The sequence below is a fragment of the Oncorhynchus keta genome, unplaced genomic scaffold, assembly GCF_023373465.1.
Source record: "Oncorhynchus keta strain PuntledgeMale-10-30-2019 unplaced genomic scaffold, Oket_V2 Un_contig_3376_pilon_pilon, whole genome shotgun sequence".
Lineage (NCBI taxonomy): Eukaryota > Metazoa > Chordata > Actinopteri > Salmoniformes > Salmonidae > Oncorhynchus > Oncorhynchus keta.
The window spans coordinates 457171-475000 of NW_026287222.1; the positions used below are offsets into that span (position 1 = coordinate 457171).

General features: G+C 45.8%; 1 protein-coding gene across 2 annotated transcripts in view; it reads left to right on the top strand.

Annotated features, from left to right (window-relative positions):
* LOC127923913 (zeta-sarcoglycan) overlaps positions 1-17830 on the top strand; it is a 369996-nt gene that overhangs the window by 276408 nt on the left and 75758 nt on the right. The gene's annotated exons all lie outside the window — the stretch shown is intronic.

The window sequence follows — 17830 nt, forward strand, 5'->3', positions numbered from 1 at the left end:
TCGCTATGCATGTCATATCCCTCACTAAGACACACCCTTCCCTTGTCATATCAACTGTCATTTCTCAGTAGTGGAAGGTTGAGAAACAACCTTCCTTATGTCGCCCATATGAAGCATCGTAACACCCTATGACACACCATATATTACCTCACTTGCACACATTGTATATAGACTTTTTCTATGGTATTGACTGTATGTTTGTTTATTCCATGTTTAACTCTGTGTTGTTTGTGTCGCACTGCTTTGCTTTATCTTGGCCAGGTCGCAGTTGTAAATGAGAACTTCTCAACTAGCCTACCTGGTTAAATAAAGGTGAAATAAATAAATGAATAAAAAATATCCCTCACTAAGCCAGCCCATTCCTCATATCATGGCATACCAAGCATCAGTGCTTACCCATTGTCATAAAGGAGTAGTATAGCACTATGCAATCCCACATCCCAGAGAAATCGTGTGAGACCTAGGAGAGAAGCTCATCTATCTGGATGCCAGGTCCCATGTAAGGTTCCGTGTAAGGCTCCATGTAAGGTCCCGTGTAAGGTTCCGTGTAAGTTCCCATGTAAGGTCCCGTGTAAGGTTCCGTGTAAGGTTCTGTGTAAGGTCCCGTGTAAGGTCCCGTATAAGGTCCTGTGTAAGGTTCTGTGTAAGGTCCCATATAAGGTTCCGTGTAAGGTTCCGTGTAAGGGGCACAGAATGACCATGGGAGTGGACTTGGATGTGTGACAAACGACCAAATGGGCATCCAAAGCAAATCAAATCAAATCAAATATTATTTGTCACATACACATGGTTAGCAGATGTTAGTGCGAGTGTAGCGAAATGCTTGTGCCTCTAGTTCCGACAATGCAGTAATAACCAACAAGTAATCTAGCTAACAATTCCAAAACTACTACCTTATAGACACAAGTGTAAGGGGATAAAGAAAATGTACATAAAGATATATGAATGAGTGATGGTACAGAGAGGCATAGGCAAGATACAGTAGATGGTATTGAGTGCAGTATATACATATGAGATGAGTATGTAAACATAGTGGCATAGTTAAAGTGGCTAGTGATACATGTATTACATAAAGATGCAGTAGATGATATAGAGTACAGTATATACATACGTATACATATGAGATGAATAATGTAGGGAACATTATATTAGGTAGCATTGTTTAAAGTGGCTAGTTATATATTTTGCATCATTTCCCATCAATTCCCATTATTAAAGTCGCTGGAGTTGAGTCAGTGTGTTGGCAGCAGCCAGTCAATGTTAGTGGTGGCTGTTTAACAGTCTGATGGCCTTGAGATAGAAGCTGTTTTTCAGTCTCTCGGTCCCAGCTTGGATGCACCTGTACTGACCTCGCCTTCTGGATGATAGCGGGGTGAACAGGCAGTGGCTCGGGTGGTTGCTGTCCTTGATGATCTTTATGGCCTTCCTGTGACATCGGGTGTTGTAGGTGTCCTGGAGGGCATGTAGTTTGCCCCCGGTGATGCGTTGTGCAGACCTCACTACCCTCTGGAGAGCCTTACGGTTGTGGGCGGAGCAGTTGCCGTACCAGGCGGTGATACAGCCCGACAGGGTGCTCTCGATTGTGCATCTGTAGAAGTTTGTGAGTGCTTTTGGTAATAAGCCAAATTTCTTCAGCCTCCTGAGGTTGAAGAGGCGCTGCTGCGCCTTCTTCACGATGCTGTCTGTGTGGGTGGACCAATTCAGTTTGTCTGCGATGTGTATGCCGAGGAACTTAAAACTTACTACCCTCTCCACTACTGTTCCATCGATGTGGATAGGGGGGTGTTCCCTCTGCTGTTTCCTGAAGTCCACAATCATCTCCTTAGTTTTGTTGACGTTGAGTGTGAGGTTATTTTCCTGACACCACACTCCGAGGGCCCTCACCTCCTCCCTGTAGGCCGTCTCGTCGTTGTTGGTAATCAAGCCTACCACTGTTGTGTCGTCCGCAAACTTGATGATTGAGTTGGAGGCGTGCGTGGCCACGCAGTCGTGGGTGAACAGGGAGTACTGGAGAGGGCTCAGAACGCACCCTTGTGGGGCCCCAGTGTTGAGGATCAGCGGGGTGGAGATGTTGTTGCCTACCCTCACCACCTGGGGGTGGCCCGTCAGGAAGTCCAGTACCCAGTTGCACAGGGCGGGGTCGAGACCCAGCTTGGAGGGTACTATGGTGTTAAATGCCGAGCTGTAGTCGATGAACAGCATTCTCACATAGGTATTCCTCTTGTCCAGATGGGTTAGGGCAGTGTGCAGTGTGGCGAGAGACAGGGCTGTAATGAGGCACGCTGTTGATAAATATACCCCATGATGCTGCTCCCCTTATCACACACACACACACACACACACACACACACACACACACACACACACACACACACACACACACACACACACACACACACACACACACACACACACACACACACACACACACACACACACACACACACACACACACACACACACACACACACACACACCCTGGCTGCTGTCATATATAGGTTACTGTGTGTCCTGGGCTGTTGGGAAGGCATTCTCCACCTTTGCTCAATGCATGTGTGTGTAATGGAGGGGTAGGGTTGTAAAGGCAGGTGCACATGCGCATGCTTATTGCTTTACAAGGGAGTATGTGACGGTGAGAGTGTGTGACAGTCCTGAATACATTACACTGATCTATCCACTCAAAGATCACCTCCGTGTCACGCCATTTCTGGGTGACACAGAGGTCAACACTCCATCAGCCCTGACCTTTGAGGTGAAATGATGGATGGTGTTAGATATATTTTATGGGAATATCTTTCTTTGGCCTCCCATTGAAATCCTATGTAGTCGATATCTTACTTTAGAATATTTTTGTTTGCCTACTCATTGAAAGCCTACAAGATATCTTCTTGTTTAACATCTTTGTTTGCTCTCCTATTAAAAACTTAAATGGAGGAGACATTCTTTTTTGAATATCTTTGTTTGCCCTCCCATTAAAGCCTATGGAGGAGATATCTTCTTTTAGAATATTTTTGTTTGCTCTCCCGTTGAAAGCCTATAGAAGAAATCCAGTCTTTCTGGTTCTTCTTAAGTGTGTGTAACAGAGAAGGCACTAATTGCTGTTGAGGAAGTGACTCTGGCTTGTAGATAACCCCTATGAAGGAGCAGAGCTTCCTGTCAATAAATCAAAGAACTCACTGGCTTATCTGCCGACTCTTCATCTATCATCAGACAAACAGTGTGTGTGTGTGTGTGTGTGTGTATGTGTGTGTGTATGTGTGTGTGTGTGTGCGCATATGTTTGTATCTATCCACCACTTGTAATGACACCGTGATCCCTTTCACATCGGGTCTGCACATCAAAGCAAACACTCTTATTTCGAAAAATACACAGGAAACATGCTGAATCTAACAACCCACTTTTCTCCCCTGAGGGCTTGTTGGTGTGTGCCATTTAGTTTATGGCAGTTTTTTGGGTAGTGGGCATGCTTCAGAACTGAGCTAATCTGGGCAGTGTGGATCCAAGTATTATTGGCTTAGGGTGTTAGCCGTGCGATGTTAGCATAAGGCTCCAAAGCCCCTGGTGAGACTGGGTCGCTGGCCCAGGATGTATTTGGGCCGTGGTGTATCCAGTCCGGTGTGGCCCTAACCTGATCTGGGCCCACCAACACAGCATGAGGGACTGGGACTTTGGCACTGACAGGGAGAGAGTGAGGGATGGAGGGAATGAGGAAGGAAATGTATTTTGAATATGCGCTGGAAGGGTTTGAGCGGTTTGTTTTTCCATTGAAGAGCCAAACAAACAGAATTTACAATTTGGTTCGATCGCTTTCGGGTTGACAAATAAACCTCTATGATATATTGTTTGGGGTTTTCTTGCCGCCAAAGCTTTAAAATGACTCTAGGTTTTTCACACTTGGATTGGAAGCCTGATTGGAGGCGGCGCTCCTAGTGGCCGGAGACTTTAACCTCTTGCTCCTACCTGACACGCAGGCGTCCCATCTGGAAATGCAAATGCGCTATGCTAAATGCCAATAGTACTAGTTAAAACTCAAACGTTCATTAAAATACACATGCAGGGTATTGAATTAAAGCTACACTCGTTGTGAATCCAGGCAACAAGTCAGATTTTTAAAATGCTTTTCGGCGAAAGCATGAGAAGCTATTATCTGATAGCATGTAACACCCCAAAAGACCTGCAGGGGACGTAAACAAAATAATTAGCATAGTCGTCGCTACACAAACCGCACAAATAAAATATAAAACATTCATTACCTTTGACCATCTTCTTTGTTGGCACTCCTAGATGTCCCATAATCACTATTGGGTCTTTTTTTCGATTAAATCGGTCCATATATAGCCTAGATATCGATCTATGAAGACTGTGTGATAAACGGAAAAAAATAGCGTCTTATAACGTAACGTCATTTTTTAAAATTAAAAAAGTAGACGATAAACTTTCACAAAACACTTCGAAATACTTTTGTAATGCAACTTTAGGTATTAGTACACGTTAATAAGCGACCAATTTGATCACGAGGCGATGTATATTCTTGAGCTGTCTGTCTGGAAATAATGTCCGGGTAAATCTCAACCAAAATATCCGGTCGGAGACCGGAAGAAATGGCTTGTCTCTTCTTCGTTTGACCAAGAAACAAAGCCTAGGCAAATGACAAGACTGTTTACATCGTGTGGAAGCTGTAGGTATTGCAACCTCAGCCCCATTTATTGGGGTTCGCCTTTATCAATGGGTTGAAGTGGCGGATGGATATATATATTTCCATTTTCAGTGATCAGATTTTCCTGCACTTTTCGATGAAACGCACGTTCTGTTATAGTCACAGCCGTGATTTAACCAGTTTTATAAACGTCTGAGTGTTTTCTATCCACACATACTAATCATATGCATATACTATATTCCTGGCATGAGCAGCAGGGCGCTGAAATGTTGCGCGATTTTTAACAGAATGTTCAAAAAAGTAGGGGGTAGGAGTAACAGGTTAATGCAGGGAAACACAAATCCGATTTACCTAATTTCTACCAGCATGTTACATGTTGCAACCAGTGGAAAAAAATTCTAGACCGCCTTTAATCAACACACAGAGACACGTACAAAGCTCACCCTCACCCTTCATTTGGCAAATCTGACCATAACTATCCTCCTGATTCCTGCCTACGAGCAAAAACTAAAGCAGGAAGTACCATTGACTCGCTCAATACGGAAGTAGTCAGGTGACGCGAATGCTAAGCTACAGGACTGTTTTGCTAGCACTGACTGGAATATGTTTCAAGATTCTTCCGATGGCATTGATGAGTACACCACATCAGTCACCGGCTTCATCAATAAGTGCATTGATGACGTCGCTCCCACAGTGACCGTACATACATACCCTAACCAGAAGCCAAGGATTACAAGCAACATCCTAACTGAGCTAAAGGGTAAAGCGGCTGCTTTCAAGGAGCAGGACTCTAACCCGGACGCTAAAAAGAAATCCCGCTATGCCCTCAGACAAACCATCAAACAGGCAAAGCGTCAGTACAGGACTAAGATTGAATCCTACCGCACCAGCTCCGACGCTCGTCTTATGTGGCAGGGCTTGCAAACTATTACGGACTACAAAGGGAAGCACAGCCGCGAGCTGCCCAGTGACACGAGTGGACCAGACAAACTAAAGGACTTCAATGCACCAGCTGTTCCGGACGACTGTATGATCGCGCTCTCCATAGTCAATGTGAGTAAGAACTTTAAACAGGTCAACATTCACAAGGCTGCAGGGCCAGACAGATTACCAGGACGTGTACTCCAAGCATGCGCTGACCAACTGGCAAGTGTCTTCACTGACATTTTCAACCTGTCCCTGACCGAGTCTGTAATACCAAGATGTTTCAAGCAGACCACCATAGTCCCTTTGCCTAAGAACACAAAGGTAACCAACCTAAATGACTACCGACCTGTAGCACTCACGTCTGCAGCCATTAAGTGCTTTGAAAGGCTGGTCATGGTTCACAGCAACACCATTATCCCAGAAACCATAGACCCACTCCAATTTGCATACTGCCCCAACAGATCCACAGATGATGCAATCTATATTGCCCTCCACACTGCCCTTTCCCACCTGGACAAAAGGAACACCTACGTGAGAAGGCTGTTAATTGATTACAGCTCAGCGTTCAACACCATAGTACCCTCAAAGCTGATTACTAAGGACCCTGGGACAACTGGATCCTGGACTTCCTGACGGGCCGCCCCCAGTTGGTAAGGTTAGGTAACATCACATCTGCTACGCTGATCCTCAACACAGGACCCCTCCCTCCTGTACTCCCTGTTCACCCATGACTGCATTGCCAAGCAAGACTCAAACATCATCATTAAGTTTGCCGACGACACAACAGTGGTAGGCCTGATCACTGACAACGATGAGACAGCCTGTAGGGAGGAGGTCAGAGAGGATATCAACCTCTCCCTCAATGTGATCAAGACAAAGGAGAGCACTCCCCTATTCTCATCGACTGGGCTGTAGTGGAGCATGTTGAGAGCTTCAAGTTCCTTGGTGTCCACATCACCAATAAACTGTCAAGGTCCAAACACACCAAGACAGTCGTGAAGAGGGCAAGCCAATGCCTATTCCCCCTCAGGAGACTGAAAAGATTTGGCATGGGTCCTCAGATCCTCAAAAAGTTCTACAGCTGCACCATCGAGAACATCCTGACTGGTTGCGTCACCACCTGGAATGGCAACTGCTCGGCTTCTGACGGCAACGCACTACAGCCACCCTAGTCATTGCCTGCTACCGCACGGCAAGCGGTACCGCCCTGCCAAGTCTAAGTCCAACAGGCTTCTTAACAGCTTCTACCCCCAAGCCATAAAACTCATGAAAAGCTAACCAAATGGCTACTCTGTCTATTCACTTTGAACCCACCATTTTTATCTATGTTACTTTACCTCTACCTATATGTACAGATCCATCAATGTGCCCCTGCACATCGACTCGGTACCCGCTGTATATAGCCTCGATATTGTTATTTTATTGTTGCTCTATAATTTTTTTTGTAAATCTTTTTCTTAACTCATCTTTTTCTTAAAACTGCATTGTTGGTTAGGGGCTTGTAACTAAGCGTTTCACGGTAAGGTCTTGTTGTCTTCGGCGCATGTGACAAATACAATTGATTTGATTTTGATTAGATTTTATATGTGGTCGAGGTCAACCACTTATAACAGTCGATTGGATCAGTCATATAGGTCAATGTAAAAGCCTCTTCATTCTCTATTTGTTTCTCAATAACAGATCAATGATCATGGTCATAATTCAGCAATGTTATGACAGTTAACACACACACACTCCGTATACTTTACAAGGCCCCATGCAGGAAACATGACGCCGCTGTACAGATGTAGGATCTTAACTCGATCACTCTTTTGTTGATAAGAATTTCCCTGCACAGCAGGAAATGCGAACTTGTAGTGTATTTGAGTTTTATAAAGGCTTCTGTTTGTGATTTTCACTTTGAAATTTCAGACTTGATTTGCCGTGATGAAAAACCCCTACAAAAATGTCCATTGATTATAGTCCACATAATAATGAACATTTCCTGTTCATGCAGGATTATTTTACTGCTGTAGCAAACTGGCACAAATTAAGATCCTTCATCTGTAAGGGTGATGTCTCGTGGACAGACACGTGTAACATAACTGGTATTATAGACAGACTGTGGGTTGCCACGATTTACAAGGAACTTCTTGGTGACGTCAATGATCATTTGGACAAATCACAATTTCGCAGGTGTTCTCATCTTTCAGAAAGGGATACTAGGTCCGTGTTCTCATCTTTCTGAAGGGGATACTAGGTCCGTGTTCTCATCTTTCAGAAGGGGATACTAGGTCCGTGTTCTCATCTTTCTGAAGGGGATACTAGGTCCGTGTTCTCATCTTTCTGAAGGGGATACTAGGTCCGTGTTCTCATCTTTCAGAAGGGGATACTAGGTCCGTGTTCTCATCTTTCTGAAGGGGATACTAGGTCCGTGTTCTCATCTTTCAGAAGGGGATACTAGGTCCGTGTTCTCATCTTTCAGAAGGGGATACTAGGTCCGTGTTCTCATCTTTCAGAAGGGGATACTAGGTCCGTGTTCTCATCTTTCAGAAGGGGATACTAGGTCCGTGTTCTCATCTTTCTGAAGGGGATACTAGGTCCGTGTTCTCATCTTTCAGAAGGGGATACTAGGTCCGTGTTCTCATCTTTCAGAAGGGGATACTAGGTCCGTGTTCTCATCTTTCAGAGAGGTTGGAGGAGCTACCGTGATGCTTCAGCTCTTGGTTCGAGTTCCCTTTCCAACATGTCTCCCTCCTGAACTTCATCAAGCCTCTGATGCAATTATGCTTGATCTTTGTTCTGTGTTTCCGAGATGACTCCGATTATTGTAAGACAGGTTTGTGCTGTAGCTATTGATGTCACAGTCCTATTGACAGACAGCCTCGATGGACCTTGGTCCCGATCTCCTTTGAAAAATATATTTTTTTATCTCAATGAAACAAACCTGGTAAAAAACAGTATATTTTTACATGTCTTGAAGATACCTGGTGCTGCAGCAGACTGACTGCATGTTCCCTGTGGCGTGTTCCAAGAGTGTGCTGTGCTGTCATCCTCTCTCTCCGCACCATGAGGGATGAGCCGAGGCCTGCTCGCCAACACGGACTCTTCTAATTGTCCCCTCAGGGAGCTAATGATATTCCAGCTTCCTCCGAGGAGTCATTTTCCTCTCTTTATCAATCACTAATTTCTCTCTCTTTCTCTGTCTCTTTATCACCCCTGACACAATACTTTCAGCTGACAGGCACTGAAATGGAACAAAACACAAATTGTAAGTTTCCATTGTAAAACGTTGCGTGCCCTAGTGAACACGACCCTGACTAAAGCTTTGTGGAAAAACCTTCTCGTTAGCCATTTGTCAGTTTGTCTATATTCATTGCTTGGTTTTCTGAGGGTCCAAACACTTTCGGGCACTTTTTCATTTTTAAGAGTAATTCGTTGTCAGTGTTTTGATATTAGAGTGGCTTCTTTCTTTGGCCACATGGCTGACATTGATTCAGCCCTCTGCGGTATACAACATAATGTAAAGAGGAAATAGTTAAATACTATTCTACCATATAGTTCAAGACTTCACACTTCAAGACTTAATACAAATGATTCAGTGAAGCAATCGACTCTGGGTGGTCAAGAAACTGGAGATGGTTATGTGCGAGCACACACGACCTTTGGGCGTCGTCCGTATTACCCACAACTCCCCGACTCCACAATATTAAAAAGATACCAGGAAAAAAGGCATCTTCCAACTTCAGAAGTGACCCATAAAAGTGAAACAAGTTAACCTGAGAAAACATTTTGTTTCCGGGAGAAGCGTGAGACTCTAAATGTTTTATTCAGACCAGGCCAAGGGGTATATGGCACCAGATCGCGACCCATGTAGAAATAGGCTCCCGTTTAACATTTAACAAGCTTTCCAGAGTGATGGAACGTCGAAGAAGGTGACTTGGCCTTCAGGAGAAGGGAATGAAAGGGAATATTAATTCACATCATCACCAGAGATCAAATCCCGCGCCCAGATCTTCTTCTTCCCAAAATGCTGCGAGCCTTTTCAGACGTCGCCAAATATATAGATGTAGAGAAGGTAGAAATGCCTCTATTGTATAGATCATTGAAAAGTTCATGCAGAATCCATTTCTTTGGATTCTGATTCGGATGGCAGATTTGAGTTGAGTTGATTTGTACCTTATCTTGGTCCTAGGAGCACATTATTATACTAGGATCTGTGAGGAATGAGACTTTATTAAGAGCAAGTAGATGGGCTGGTAAGCTACTTCTTTTGACAGCTGTAGATATGACTAATCATCATGTCAACGATGGTATCCGAGAGTGGGATGTACTGTAAAAATGTGTCGGCCCATTTTAGCAATCCTTTATGAGTTTCCACTGACTCAGACTTCATATTTTTAGTGAATTCAGAATGGCTGGCACAACTTGCAATACTGTTGTATTCACACTGTTCCACTTCCATAGAAATCTGCTGGTAGCAGACTTACTTAGTCAACCGTGGCCAAACGAAGTGCAGCCAATCAAATCACGGCATGACTAAGCCAGAAGTCATGGCAGCTGTCGGCATGGTTACGAGGGCCACGCCACAACTACACCAGGCAGTTCATTAGTCGAATAAACAAAGCCTTTTTCATGTCTTTAATCGTTCTGACACTCTACAGAGGCTTTGGTGCACCTTCACTTCACACACACACACACACACACACACACACACACACACACACACACACACACACACACACACACACACACACACACACACACACACACACACACACACACACACACACACACACACACACACACACACACACACACAGGTTTTAGTATTCACTGAGCATCACAGGTTACGGTTGTTCAACTCACTGAAATTAAGAGACATTTAGTTAATTAATGGCAGCAAATTGACATTACACTGGTGTCTGGCCTGGTTTTATCTTGGTCCCCATCAGTAACCTAATGACATTTCCATGTATGGCACACGGCCTGGGGAAAATGGCATGGCTTGCTTCCTGTTGTTACAGAGGCAGTGGGATGGTCTCCGGCTGCACGGCGCTACCAAGGCAAATACTAAAGGTGACCGCACTGATTGAGGGAAGAAGAGAGGGGTAGAGGGAGGATACAGGAAGGTAGAGGGGGGGTAGAGGGAGGATACAGGGACGTAGAGGGAGGTAGAAGAGGGGGGTAGAGGGTGGATACAAGAAGGTAGAGGGAGGTAGAAGAGGGGGTAGAGGGAGGATACAGGGAGGTAGTGGGAGGATAGAGGGATTTAGAGGGATGTAGTGGAAGGATAGAGGGACGTAGTGGGAGTAAGAAGGAAGATACAGGGATGATAGAGGGAGGTACAGGGAGGATAGAGGGAGGTAGTGGGAGGATAGAAGGACGTAGAGGGAGGTAGTGGGTGGATAGAGGGACGTAGAGGGAGAATAGAGGGGGGTAGTGGGAGAATAGAGGGAGGTAGTGGGAGAATAGAGGGAGGTAGTTGCCATGCCAATGATATCAAATCTGTAGGTAGGCAGCCACCTCTCTGTGCTAGTGATGGCTGTTTAACAATCTGATGGCCTTGAGATAGAAGCTGTTTTTCAATCTCTGTCCTAGCTTTGATGCACTTGATGCACCCTCTGGAGAGCCCTGTGGTTGTGGGCGGTGCAGTTGCCATACCAGGCAGTGATACAGCCCGACAGGATACTGACCTTACCTTCTGGATGATAGCTGGGTGAACAGGTAGTGGCTCTGATGGTTATTATCCTTGATGATCTTTTTGGCCTTCCTGTGACATCGGGTGTTGTAGGTGTCCTGGAGGGCAGGTAGTTTGCCCCTGATGATGCGTTGTGCAGACTGCACCACCCTCTGGAGAGCCCTGTGGTTGCGGGCGGTGCAGTTGCCGTACCAGGCGGTGATACAGCCCGACAGGATACTCTCAATTGTGCACCTGTAATAGAGAGGGTTTTAGGTGACAAGACACATTTTTTCAGCCTCCTGAGGTTGAATAGGCGCTGTTGCGCCTTCTTCACCACACTGTCTGTGTGCGTGGACCATTTCAGTTTGTCTGTGATATGTACACCAAGGAACTTTCCACCTTCTCCACTGCTGTCCTGTCAATGTGGATGGGGGGTGCTCTCTTTGCTGTTTCCTGTCCACAATCATCTCTTTTGTTTTGTTGACGTTGAGCGAGAGGCTGTTTTCCTGACACAGGCCCTCACTTCCTCCCTGTAGGCTGTTTCGTCATTGTTGGTAATCAAGTCTACCACTGTAGTGTCGTTTGCAAACTTGTTGATTGAGTTGGAGGCATGCATGGCCATGCAGTCGTGGGCAAACAGGGAGTACAGGAGAGGGCTGAGAACGCACCCTTGTGGGGCCCCAGTGTTGAGGATCAGCAGAGTGGAGATGTTGTTTCTTACCCTCACCACCTGGGTGTGACCCATCAGGAAGTCCAGGACCTAGTTGCACAGGGCGGGGTCGACACCCAGGGTCTCAAGCTTAATGATGAGTTTGGAGGGTACTATGGTGTTGAATGCTGAGCTGTAGTCAATGAACAGCATTCTTATGTAGGTACTCTTGTCCAGATGGATTAGGGCAGTGTGCAGTGTGATGGCGATTGCATCGTCTGTGGACCTGTTGGGGTGGTAAGCAAATTGGAGTGGGTCTAGGGTAACAGGTAGGGTGGAGGTGATATGATCCTTGACTAGTCCCTCAAAGCACATGACAAAAGTGAGTGCTACGGGTCATTTTGTTCAGTTTCTTGGGAACAGGAACAATGGTGGCCATCTTGAAGTATGTGGGGACAGCAGACTGTAAAAGGGATTGATAATATGTCCGTAAACACACCAGCCAGCTGTTCTGTGCATGCTCTGTGTACGTGGGCAGGGATGCCGTCTGGGTCGGCAGCCTTGCATGGGTTAACACGTTTAAATGTTTTACTCATGTCGGCCACGGAGAAGGAGAGCCCATTGTTTTTGGTAGCGGGCCTTGTCGGTGGCACTGTGTTGTCCTCATAGCGGGCTAAGAAGTTGTTTAATTTGTCTGGGAGCAAGACATTGATGTCCTCACTGGGGCTGGTTTTCTGTTTGTAATCCGTTATTGTCTGTAGACCCTGCCACTTACGTCTCGTGTTTGAGCCGTTGATTTGTGACTCCACTTTGTCTCTATATTGACACTTTGCTTGTTTGATTGCCTTACGGTGGGAATAAATACACTTTTTGTATTCAGTCATATTTCTAGGCGCCTTGCCATGATTAAATGCTGTGGAACGTGCTTTCAGTTTTGCGCGAATGCTGCCATCAATCCACGGTTTCTGGTTAGGGAAGGTTTTAATAGTCACAGTGGGTGCAACATCTCCTATACACTTCCTTATAAACTCGCTCACTGAGTCAGTGTATACATTAATGTTATTGTCTGAGGATACCCGGAACATATCGCAATCCACGTGATCAAAGCAATCTTGAAGCGTGGAATCCGATTGTTCAGACCAGGATTGGATAGACCTAAGCACCGGCGCTTCCTGTTTTAGTTTCTGCCTATAGGAGGGGAGAAACCAGATGGAGTCACGGTCAGATTTGCCAAAAGGAGGGTGGGGTAGGGCCTTGTATGCACTGCGGAAGTTAGAGTAGCAGTGATCGATAATCTGATAGAATTTAGGTAGCCTTGTTCTCAGATTAGCAGATTAAAATCCACAACTACAATATATGGTTTCCAGTTTGCATAATGTCCAGTAAAGTTCCTTGATGGCCGTTTTGGTATCCGCTTGCGGGGGGAAATACACGTCTGTGACGATAACCGAGGATAGTTCTCTTGGGAGACAATACGATCGGCATTTGATTGAGGAATTCTAGGACAGGTGACCAAAAGGACTTGAGTTCTTGTATGTTGTTACAATTACACCATGAGTTGTTAATCATGAAACATACACCCCCGCCCTTCTTCTTACCAGAGAAATTCTTGTTCCTGTCGGCACGATGCACTGAAAATCCCATTGGCTGTATGGACTCCGACAGCATGTCCACAGCTAGCCATGTCTCCGTGAAACAGAGTACCATCCAGGATATCTCTTTGGAAAGCAACTCTTGCCCTAATTTCATCGACTTTGTTAACTAGGGACTGGACATTAGCGTCCGAAGTCTCACTAGAAGACCGCTCCGGCACCCTCTCCTCCGACGGCGTTGTTTTGTGTCGGCCTCTGGAATCAGTTCAAATGCCCTGGGAGGTGCAGACAAAGGATCAGAGGGAGGATAGAGGGAGGATAGAGGGAGGATAGAGGGAGGATAGAGGGAGGATAGAGTGAGGATAGAGGGAGGATAGAGGGAGGATAGAGGGAGGATAGAGGGAGGATAGAGGGAGGATAGAGGGAGGATAGCGGGAGGATAGAGGGAGGATAGAGGGAGGATAGAGGGAGGATAGAGTGAGGATAGAGGGAGGATAGAGGGAGGATAGAGGGAGGATAGAGGGAGGATAGAGGGAGGATAGAGGGAGGATAGTGGGAGGATAGAGTGAGGATAGAGGGAGGATAGAGAGATGTAAAGGGAGGATACAGGGAGGTAGAGGGAGGATAGAGGGAGGATAGAGGGAGGATAGAGGGAGGATAGAGTGAGGATAGAGGGAGGATAGAGAGAGGTAAAGGGAGGATACAGGGAGGTAGAGGGAGGATACAGGGAGGTATCCCGACTGACTCCCGAGTGGGGCAGCGGTCTAAGGCACTGCATCTCAGTGCAACAGGCATCACTATAGTACCTGGTTTGAATACAGGCTGTATCACATGAATGGGAGTCCCATAGGGCTGTGCCCAATTGGCCCACCGTCGGCCGGAGTAGTCCGTCATTGTAAATAAGAAATTGTTCTTAACTGACTTGCCTAGTTAAATAAAGGTTAAATAAATAAATAAAAAGTTATAGGGAGGATACAGAAAGGATACAGGGAGGTAGAGGAAGGATAGAGGTAGGATAGAGGTAGGATAGAGGGGGATACAGAGAGGATAGAGGGAGGATACAGAGAGGATACAGAGAGGATAGAGGGAGGATACAGAGAGGATAGAGGGAGGATACAGAGAGGATACAGAGAGGATAGAGGGAGGATACAGAGAGGATAGAGGGAGGATAGAGGGGGATAGAGGGAGGATACAGAGAGGATACAGGAGGGATACAGAGAGGATAGAGGGAGGATAGAGGGGGGATACAGAGAGGATAGAGGGAGGATACAGAGAGGATAGAGGGAGGATACAGAGAGGATAGAGGGAGGATACAGAGAGGATACAGAGAGGATAGAGGGAGGATACAGAGAGGATTGAGGGAGGATACAGAGAGGATAGAGGGAGGATAGAGGGGGATAGAGGGAGGATACAGAGAGGATAGAGGGAGGATACAGAGAGGATAGAGGGAGGATACAGAGAGGATACAGAGAGGATAGAGGGAGGATACAGAGAGGGATACAGAGAGGATAGAGGGAGGATAGAGGGAGGATAGAGGGGGGATACAGAGAGGATAGAGGGAGGATACAGAGAGGATAGAGGGAGAATAGAGAGAGGATACAGAGAGGATAGAGGGAGGATACAGAGAGGATTGAGGGAGGATACAGAGAGGATAGAGGGAGGATAGAGGGGGATAGAGGGAGGATACAGAGAGGATACAGGAGGGATACAGAGAGGATAGAGGGAGGATAGAGGGGGGATACAGAGAGGATAGAGGGAGGATACAGAGAGGATAGAGGGAGGATACAGAGAGGATGGAGGGAGGATGGAGGGAGGATACAGAGAGGATACAGGGAGGATAGAGGGAGGATACAGAGATGATACAGGGAGGTTAGAGGGAGGATGGAGGGAGGATACAGGATGGTTAGAGGGAGGATACAGTGAGGTAGAGGGAGGTGTGCTACTTTTAGAGTTGAGTTCAGTGTTCAGTGATTCAGGGCTCTCTATCTCCCTCTCTCTCTTTATCTTTCTGTCTACATTGTTAGGAGCTGTCGCAGTCTTAGTGAAGTAGAATTCACATCAGTGTAGTGTTTGCAGGCCCTGCGACTTCGGAACCGACCCCACTAAAGTAGTATACAGTGTATCCAGATATGCCTATAACGCGTGTACCGAAATTCATTTGATTACCAACTCATGATCTTTCATGTTGAATCATATAAAAATGTGATCAACAGATTTCACTGCATTATTGCATCAACATTGCACTGCATCAATTATGATGTTCTCCTCACACCACACAGTACAGCTCCGCATTCACACAGAAAATGGAATAGGACATGGAGAGAGGGAAAGGGCAAGAGAGAGGGAGAGAGAGAGGAGAGAGAGAGAGAGAGAGAGAGAGAGAGAGAGAGAGAGAGAGAGAGAGAGAGGAGAGAGTGCACATTAGACTTTTCTGTTTCGCGTTATATGAAACATCTCTGCCATTAAACGTCAGCAAAGGGAATTGGCGGTGATGTCTCGAGCAAGTAAATGTGCCAAAAAAATGTATCACCCCAAAGATCAATGGACAGGCAAAAAGATGCAAATGAAAGCCTCACTCTGGAGTCTGGAGAGTGTGACAAGAAACACGACACTCCCTCATCTCCTTTACAAACGCAGCGGATGCGAGGATTCAGTTTGAACTAGCTCCAGCTTCGTTTAGGGAATTGACGATACATAATTCAATGGAACCAGAGACAAAATGAAAAGAAGTAACAAAATGGTGGGGGACGGACAAAATAACACTTGTGTAATCAGCAGCAAGCAAAGAGAAAACACCCGATGGATCACGAGCCAGTGGAATGACAAGTCGGGCTCCAGAGGGATATAGTGGCTGTTTAATCAGTGTGAACGGTTAAGTCATCTATAGCTGTGACCAACAGACTAGTTCTGTGCATTTTAGTCAGACATGTTTGATACAGGATACGTTGACCAAGTCCCAGAAATAGGAAGAGAGAGGGATGAATTGGAAACGTCTTGGATGCCTTGGTTGACCCTGTAGTTAAGTCCCAGAGATAGGAAGAGAGAGGGATGAATTGGAAACGTCTTGGATGCCTTGGTTGACCCTGTAGTTAAGTCCCAGAGATAGGAAGAGAGAGGGATGAATTGGAAACGTCTTGGATGCCTTGGTTGACCCTGTAGTTAAGTCCCAGAGATAGGAAGAGGGAGGGATGAATTGGAAACGTCTTGGATGCCTTGGTTGACCCTGTAGTTAAGTCCCAGAGATAGGAAGAGAGAGGGATGAATTGGAAACGTCTTGGATGCCTTGGTTGACCCTGTAGTTAAGTCCCAGAGATAGGAAGAGAGAGGGATGAATTGGAAACGTCTTGGATGCCTTGGTTGACCCTGTAGTTAAGCCATGCTTTTTAATGAGAGCAGAGATCCTGTTAGGCTACGGAGACTATATAAATAGTCAATGATCATTGATTATATTTGTATGATGGAGACAGAGCTACATCTCTGATGTGGCTTGTCAAGAAGTATTTCCTCCATTTTAGAATAAGGCTGTAACGTAACAAAATGTGGAAAAAGTAAAGTCAAAAGGTCAGAATACTTTCTGAATGCACTGTATAATTGCCCAGCTCAGATTGGGTGTTTATTACATAAATCACTATCCACAAGCTTCATGTTGAACCTTCGCTCTGGGGTAAAATAAAACCTTTGAGCAAATTTAAAATGAAATGATATTTGTGTCATTTTGGTGTCATTGCCATACTCTTATGTTCAGTGACCAATGTTGGTGTGATGAGTGACATTACCTGAGACCTGCCTAGTCTGAAGTTTAGCAGTCCAACACAGTCTTGTGGCACGTAGGAGACCCGAGTTCAAACCCAGTCGGTGACAGTTGTAAAGCACAGACGTCACTGGTACCTTGTGTCGTTAACCCTCAGCACAGTCCACTCTGCTGTGACACACACACACACACCACTCTGCCGTGTCACACACACACACACACACACACACACACACACACACACACACACACACACACACACACACACACACACACACACACACACACACACACACACACACACACCACTCTGCCGTGACACACACACACACACACACACACTCACACACCACTCTGCCGTGACCTCATTTAAGTTCTATTCTCCCCTGGACAGATTGGACTGGCTGACCCCGGCCCCTCTAAGTCCGTTTAAATCCAAGGGGGTCAGGGTGAGTGACAGAAGCCGGTAATATGTGTTATTAATGTCTTATTACTATGTTATAAGCGTGTTAATATGGTGTAATAACTGCCAGGGAACACAGACAGACAGACAGAGCAAAGACAGGGCTGAGGAAACTGAAATGACACCAAA